The sequence below is a fragment of the Rhinatrema bivittatum genome, chromosome 4 (genome assembly GCF_901001135.1).
Source record: "Rhinatrema bivittatum chromosome 4, aRhiBiv1.1, whole genome shotgun sequence".
Classification (NCBI taxonomy): Eukaryota; Metazoa; Chordata; class Amphibia; order Gymnophiona; family Rhinatrematidae; genus Rhinatrema; species Rhinatrema bivittatum.
The window spans coordinates 363,754,658-363,762,849 of NC_042618.1; the positions used below are offsets into that span (position 1 = coordinate 363,754,658).

Genomic DNA, 8,192 nt, shown 5'->3' on the forward strand with positions numbered 1-8,192 from the left:
TGTATAACCATCCAATCCAGGTGATTTCCCCAGTTTGAGGGACTTAATAGCCATAGAAACTTCTAGCTCTGATATTTCTTTATCTAGTATCCCCTGTTGTAAGTCAGATAAAGCAGGGAGTGATATGCCTTCTGGAGAAATAGCATCATTTGGGCTATATAAATTTGAATAAATCTGTAGAAGTCGCTTTCAAATATCTCTATTTCCCGTCAAAATATTCCCCTTAGCATCTTTGAGTTTGACCACATTATTTTGTCAAATGTTTCTTCAATTTATTAGCTAGTATATTCCCAGCCTTGTTGCCCCCTTCGAAAAAGGATTGATGTGCCATATCTAGAGAATGCGCAGTAAGTGCTGCATCTAAACTCGCTAATTGGGATCTGCATGCTGCTGAGCGGTAATGGTTATGGGAGAAGAGTGACCATCTTTTGTACAGATTCCAAGCACTTAATCTGAGCCAATATTGCCTGTCGCTCCCCTTCCCTTAATTTCCGCACATATATGCAGCTCTAGAGATAAGTTTACCTCTCACTACGACTTTTACAGTCCCAGAGAACTACTGGGGTAGCCTTACCATTATCATTCAGGGTTAGGTAGTCCTGTATTTCTTTACCAAGCTGCTCCAAAAAAGCGGTATCCTCCAGTAAAGATTCATTCAGCCACCAGTACCTCTGGCCTTGGTCATAATTGGCAAAGGGAATTGTAAACCACATGGGAGCATGGTCGGACAACATTGTGGAATTGTATACATGACTCTAGTACCCTATTCATAATCCCTTTATCAATCAGAAAAAAATCCAGGCGGGAATACGATTGGTGTGGGCAGGAGAAGAAAGTAAAATTTCTAGACTTAGGGTGCCGAGGCCTCCACACATCTATTAAATTCCCCTGGGACATTAATAACTTTAGAGCAGTCCTAGAAGATTGAGAATCAGTACTTCTACTAGAGGAATTATCAAAAGCAGGATTTAAGGTGGTGTTAAAATCCCCCCCCCCCCCTATGATTACCATCCCTTCAGCCATTTCCTGCAGAAGCCCCCTAAGAGAACTGAAAAAGACCTCTTGTTGTGAATTAGGGGCATAAACACTAAGGGGTAGATTTTATAAATTTGCGCGAGCGCGTACTTTTGTTCGCGCCTGGTGCGCGAACAAAAGTACGCTGGATTTTATAAGATACGCACGTAGCCGCGCATATCTTATAAAATCCGGGGTCGGCGCGCGTAAGGGGGTGCACATTTGTGCAACTTGCGCGCGCCGAGCCCGGCGGGTGCTGCCTGTTCCCTCCGAAATTGAAGCGGCCTCGGAGAGAACTTTCTTTCCACCCCCCTCCCCGCACCTTCCCCTACCTAACCCCCCCCCGGCCCTATCTAAACCCCCCCTACCTTTGTTGGCAGATTTACGCCTGTTGAAAGCAGGCGTAAATCTGCACACGCCAGCAGGCTGCTGGCGTGCCATCACCCGACCTGGGGGCTGGTCCGGAGGCCTTGCCCACGCCCCCGGGCCAGCACCACACCCCCGGTCCCGCCCCGAACCGCCCCCTGACCCCGGACACGCCCCCTCCCCTTTTACGAAGCCCCGGGACTTACGCGCGTCCCGGGGCTGTTCGCGCGCCGGCGGCCTATGCAAAATAGGCGCGCAGGCGCGCGCAGGGCATTTAAAATCCGGCCCTAAGTAAGGTATAGAATTGCCCACCTATTTTAACAATAAGAATAAGATATCTCCCCCCAGGATCAGAAATGAAGGATTTATACACAAAAATTACATCTCTACTAATCAAAATGTCCACGCCTGCATTCTTAGCTAAGGGTGAACTAGCTGCCCAATACCAGTTGGGAAATCTATCGGACCGCATCAAGGATTCTTTTTGACGTTTAAGATGCATCTCCTGTAAAAATACAAAGGCAGCCTGAAGCCTATCTAGCTCCTTATAAAGAAGATGGCATTTTCTAAAAGTATTGAGGCATTTAACATTCAATGAGAAAGCCTTAAAGGAAGCCATCAAAGAGCAGAAAAAGATAATATGGAAAGCCGCAATCCCAAAACCTTATGCCCCATCCATGCAGCAGCCGAATAATATATCACACCACCCCCAACATAGTTACAAAGGACTGCAGAAAACCTTCTCCCATTTCCCACACCTAGCCAAGGATAAAAATAAAAAATAAAAGTGCCCTAGGTGAGAATGGCTAAATGGACACATATCAGCAAACAAAATACAAAACCCATCACCGCCCTTCCCCCTCCCTTCCCTCTTCCCGATTTGCCGCCATCTAGCCGCCAATCTACAGTCCCATAGGAGGACTGCTATGTGGTATCGCCAGCTTCTCAGTCGAGCTGCAAACATAGCTAAAATCTTTGTAACAGAAAGCCCATCAATCTAGGCTTACATGTGATAACTGTAAGTGAACATCTCCACATAGAAAAAGCCCCAGAGCCACAAAAAAAGAGAAAAAATAATTATTAGCAGTATAAGAGATAGATAGGCAGAGACCTCCACCTCCCTAATTTGCTAGGAACTCAAACCTGTGGACCCTTTTAGATGTGTGTCCAAGTAACTAAGTCCAAATAGGTTTACTTTAGCATTCAAATTGCCTTTTTTGTTAGGCGCCCTGGCCATGGTCCCATGCGGCCGGGTCTCTTACCCTGGGATGCTGAGAACGCTCACCAGCACAATCCTTCACCGGCTTCTGCTGCTACGGCCTGCCTCCGAATGCGCTGCGCCCAATGCCGACATGGCCGGGCCCCCTAGCACAAGCGCGCGCGACTCCACCCCTATTTAAAGGGCCAGCTACAGGGAGGTCTCTGTGGCCCGCAGAGATGACGTCAGGCAAGGCAGATATATATATCCTGCCTTGCCATTCTTTCCTTGTCTTGGCAACAGGTCCCGCTCTGCTCCGAGATGCTGGTTGCTCCGTGTAGTCTTCATCCTGCTCCGTATGTCCCTGATCCTGCTCCGTGAGTTCCTGGCCCTGCTCTGTGTCTTCCCATTCCTGCTCCAACTCCTCGTCCCCTCGGCTTGATTCTTCTGGTTCTCGACTCGGCTTGTCCCTGGATTCTGTGTTGTCTGCCACCTGCCCTGACCACTTGCCTGCTCACTGTCTCTCCTGCTAGCTGCCGGCCCCGACCTCTGGTACGTCCGACCTCGCTTCCGCCTTCTGCTTCCAAGATCGCTTTTGTCCGGAGACCCGCTCCTAAGTCCTGCCGGCCCCGGGCCCAAGGGCTCAATCCATGGGGAACGAGGGCTGGTACAGGTGAACCACCTCCTGATGACGAGGATCTATAGGACTGCCTCTCCTATAGATGGCACCAACCTCATCTCGGGCCAGGGGTCCACCACTCCGTGTAACTTCTTTAGGTGAAGCCGAACTCTTGGCGTTACACCGCAGTCACCTGCCTCCTTTCTCAACTCATTTCTCAACTCAATGCTGGGTTTGCACTTTTGTTGTAGTCTAGATTGGAGGGACTGAAAAACCCGCATCCTGCAGAATAACAGCAGCCTCTTCCTGCGTTTCTCTTTGTGTAACACACCTCTGAAGACAAACCATAAACCAAAAGGATGAAGCCAACAGTAACGCACATTCACCTTTCACAGCAGGCTTATAACTTCATGAAACTCTTGGTATTTTTTCAATGTTATAGGAGATATATCACAAAAATGGAACTCTCATGCCTCTCCCACAGCCAGGATAGCTGCTTCGCACATGAACACTGTTGTAAATTTTCTCGTTAAGGGCATATGAGTGAAAGCAGGTATGATATCATGGGATTTATTAGCCAATTTGGGCCCCAATGAGCAATGTGCACATACTAATTTGATGAGTGGAAGCTGTGCACTATTAGAGTCACCTCCAGAAAGGAACAAGCTTTGACAAAGTTTAATTACCGCCTCGATGCAGTTGGAATACTCAAGCGATTCAGGAACACCTCTGAATCTCAAGCTGCTCCTCCGAGACCGATTTGTCCAGATCTTCCAGTTTTTCAGCTAGCAGCCTGCACTCTGCTTGAGTAGTTGCATGTTCCATCTATAGGCGTTTCAGCAACTCGACATGCGTGTCTACACGGAGATCAGTCTCATTGACCTGACGTCCAAGCTCAGATATTTTCTCTTTTAAGTCCGATATTAAAGAGGTGATTTCCTGCTTATAAGATTTTATATTTTGGCGCAAATCACAGAACCAACCTCAAAATTCCTCTCTAGTTGGTAAGTCCGCACCTGAGGTGTGAGACGCCACATCGGGGCCTGCTTCCATCTCAATACCAGTTGCATCCGCCATGTTCTTGGGGTCGGCTTCTTGATCCTCACTTAATTTTGTATGAGAAAATTTGCGAAAATCTACAGATTTTCTCTTCACCGATATTGCTGTCAAGCAAGGAACACTTCAGGAGGAAAATCGCAAAGTCTCTCTGTAAGATGTACATGATATCAGTAAGATCAGCCCGCTCTATGGAGAAGCGCAATCTCTAGCCTCCAATCACCATGGTGACATCATTTCCCCCCCCCCCCATCATGTTTCTCTGTTTCTAATGCTATCTGTGGAGAAACTGAGAGCAGATAGAAAAAGAGATGGATCCTATTTGCCTCTGGGTACAGTTCATGAGAGCCATCTTGCCTAGATTATTTATAATTCTTATTAACTTTTATTTTATTATATGAGCTGTGTAATTTGTTAGCTATTTTATTTTGTTTGTTTTTATATTTATGTAAACCGTTTTGACTAAACTCTGTTTGAAAAAGCAGTATAGAAGCACTTTTAAATAAATAAATAAATAGAGGTTACACCTATATCCTTGACCCCCATTGATAAATATTTATCCTGGTAATATCATACCCACATTTATCACTTGCTTTCCATTAGCTTCATTTTGAGCCTTGCATTCATTTTCAGCTAGAAAATAAAACACCTATGAATTTTAGCTTTGTTAGAAACTCAAAATTTAATTTAAAAATGTATATCCTTCATTTCACAATTCATGGCATGTTACAATAAAGTATACATAAAATTAAATAAGATGCATGTAAACAAAAATACAAGGCAACATGAATAGAACAGAAAGTTGCCTAAGGAGGAATTTCTAACCTGTGTTAGAAACAAACAATCCAAAGCAAGTGCCATGACTTATTCATTACTTCCAAGTTTGTTAATCGTACATAGCTCATTCTAGAGTAAGAAGTCACAGGATGAAAGCTAGTGAGAAATTTAATTCTGTGACACTGACTCCCTGCTCTTAATCTTTTATTATATTACATCATGCATTTCTATGCCACCCTACTCCATAAAGGACCTATGATGGGTGACTTAATAACATCAATAAAATACAACATAAAAATATATTTAGTAATGTAACCTCCCCCTGCCTTTGGGAAGTGGGAGGTCCCACTTGCAGACCCTGCTGAACATTAACCCCATTAATTGCAAGATTGGGAAAACACTGATTCTGTTTTGGGCACAAGACATCCTGTAGGGTCCTAAAGGGGATTATTCTTGACAATAACCAGACCACACTCATGGTGCTGTGTTCCAAGCAAAAGCAATGCAAAAGTCAGCATACTAAAATGGAGACTGTCCAGAATACAAAATCAAAACAGAAAACAGCTTCTTAGGTTGCAAAAATCACAAAAGGTTGAATATAATTCCTTATGCTTCTTAAGTCCCAGTCCAACCCTAGGATCCTGTTGTCTTCCTAACAAGGCGCTTATCATCTCTGCTCCAAGAGGAAAACTGCAGAATCCCCTATTCTTACACTCAGTTACTCACTCCCATGCAGTCCTCTCCCCAATTCCTGGATTGGATTCCCCCTTTTCTTCACCTTTCACCAGTCTTACAGTAGATCACCCTCTCCTATGAATGTGAGAGCCCCAGAGTAGAGCCCAGCTCCTTGTTTACTTTTCCTGGTCTCTTCAACACCTCAGAACTCATCTCTAGAACCCCTCAAACCCCAGGACTCCACCCATTGACTCAGTGAGTTACCATGTTTACTGTTCCTTAGTGACCCGCCCTTTAGGGGATGGACCCACTCCCTTGGAACCTCCCATTATTGGAGCATTCCCCATGATAAGGTATAGTGAAACCTGGGTGGTATCCAAGTAACACATATAATCACATATAAAATATTTCCAAACCTCATCCTCTCTCCCAAAGGGTAGAGATAAGAACCAATGGATATACGGCTGTTAATAGATATATTCTCAGTAAGATGCAACTCCCTCACACATTTCTCATTAAGCAAACAGCAGATGTTATTCCTGTTTTTTCACCAAGATGACTGGATATGAAACTATTTTTTCTTGAACTTTTATAAAACAAAACAAAAAAATAGAAGCTTTTATAATTTCTGAATCTCTGCTGAATATTGGGTAATTTTATATCTTGCATTTTAGTTTGTCAGGCAGTGAAGCTCATTGAAAAGCACATGTTCTCTCTGGGGGGGTGTTTTTGGTTTACTAATATTTTCCTTTGGTTTCATTTCTGCATTTTGGTGCTTGCTTAACTAAATGTTGTTCTTTATGTTGTTTCAGATGGGAAACGGCACAAAAGGAAACAACAAAAGCCGTGATTTCCCTGTCATTTAAAAACTGACAGCACATCCCTAGTTACCTCTGCCAGTGATTTGTAGCTCTGCAGCAGCTGTAGCTGGCAATGGGCATTGATGGAGTTCTGGTTGGAGTTCTGAAGGGTCCACAAATGTTTGGTGTACAGCAGACTTAGGGGTGTAATCTGTTTCTTGGGTTTGTCAGGATATTCACAATGAAATGCATGAGAGAGATTTGCATACAATGGAGGTAGCACATGAAAATATACCTCAGACCTCATATTCATTGTGGATATCCTGAAAACCTGACTTGTTTCTGACAGGCCAGGACCTGATTTGCCTACCCCGTGCTAAAATGTAATGCTCTATATTTCATGTTTTCATGCTAAATACTTACTGTTTCTTATTATAGATACTGTTGTACTGTATAAACCTATAAAGCAATTTTAAAAATAAAACAATAGCAGCACAGAATTAGGGCACCACAGAACATGTTTTTCCTGATTGTTGTAGCCCATTTCCTGTGCTTAAGGGAGCACGGAACCAAAGGTTAAGTGACTCAACAACTTTATATTGATTGCCTGGTGTTTCTGTTTCATTTTTAAATTAAAAGATCCTTTTAGCTACTCTTTGCTAGAGAAGGTGTGGCTTAGAGGTTATTCCAATTGCCTATAAAGCAGTAAAACTAAGGTACAAATCCCATGTCCCCCACTGATGCTGCTTGTGATGTTGAGCATGTTCCTTTATTTTCCTGTATAGGAGGATTTCACTTACATTATAAGCTTTTTGGGAATTGGACATTGTACCTGATTTCTAATAACGCTGTAAACTTGAGCATCATTTGGATAGGTGGGAAAAAAATCCATATTTCATTACAACACTAGTGTGACATTACAACCATTCATAACAAAGCTTTCAGCCATGGGGATGAAGGCTATATTCTAATAAAAATTGAAGCACAATCAAGGAATACATAAAAAGCACCACAGCTCCGATAACTGTAGTAAATAATTATTCATATATATTTTAGATCTCTGAGCCACATTATCAAGAATAAAAGGACTATGTGGTACGGCTATGCTAATGCCCACAATGTCATCCATGAGCTGGAGGCCAGATGCGTAGCGTTCCCTTCTTGTCAGAGCGATGCTACACTACTAGCGTTGCTCTGACAACACGGGAATGTTATGCTGCTGGCCTCCGGCACAGCAGTTGCAGAGCTACAGAGGAGCCGAGCTGAAATAGGCAATGGGGACTCGGCTTGGAGACTTTAAGAGGGGGGGGGGGAATCGATGGCTGGAAGGTGGGAGGGGTGCCTGGCCAGAGGCCAACGCCGGTATATTTTACACAGGTCGGGTGAGTGGCTGGGTACACGGGTGGATGGGAATGGGGCCAGGACTGACACCTGTTGCAGATTTCCATATCATCCGCAAACAGTTTCATTTTCCCTTCTAGTCCATCCTCAATGTTTCTGATAAAGATATTGAAGAAGAATGGGCCGAGCACCGATCTCTGTGGCACCCTGCTTGTCACTTTCCCACTTTCCCATTAACCACCAGTTTATCCTGTTGCTTAACCACATTTTTTTCCAGCTCATATGTTTTTTCCAACTCCCAGAGTGGCTAGCTTGGTCAGCTGTTTTCTTTTCTATACTATAAAGG

The 8,192-nt window shown here is 44.0% G+C and overlaps 1 long non-coding RNA gene across 1 annotated transcript in view; it reads left to right on the top strand.

Annotated features, from left to right (window-relative positions):
- The window catches only part of LOC115089534, a 40,273-nt gene extending 32,835 nt beyond the window's left edge, over window positions 1–7,438 (top strand). The window contains exon 3 of the long non-coding RNA XR_003856146.1: window positions 6,518–7,438. This is a non-coding gene — a long non-coding RNA (uncharacterized LOC115089534). The remainder of the gene's footprint in view (window positions 1–6,517) is intronic.
- The last annotated feature ends 754 nt before the right edge of the window (window positions 7,439–8,192 follow it).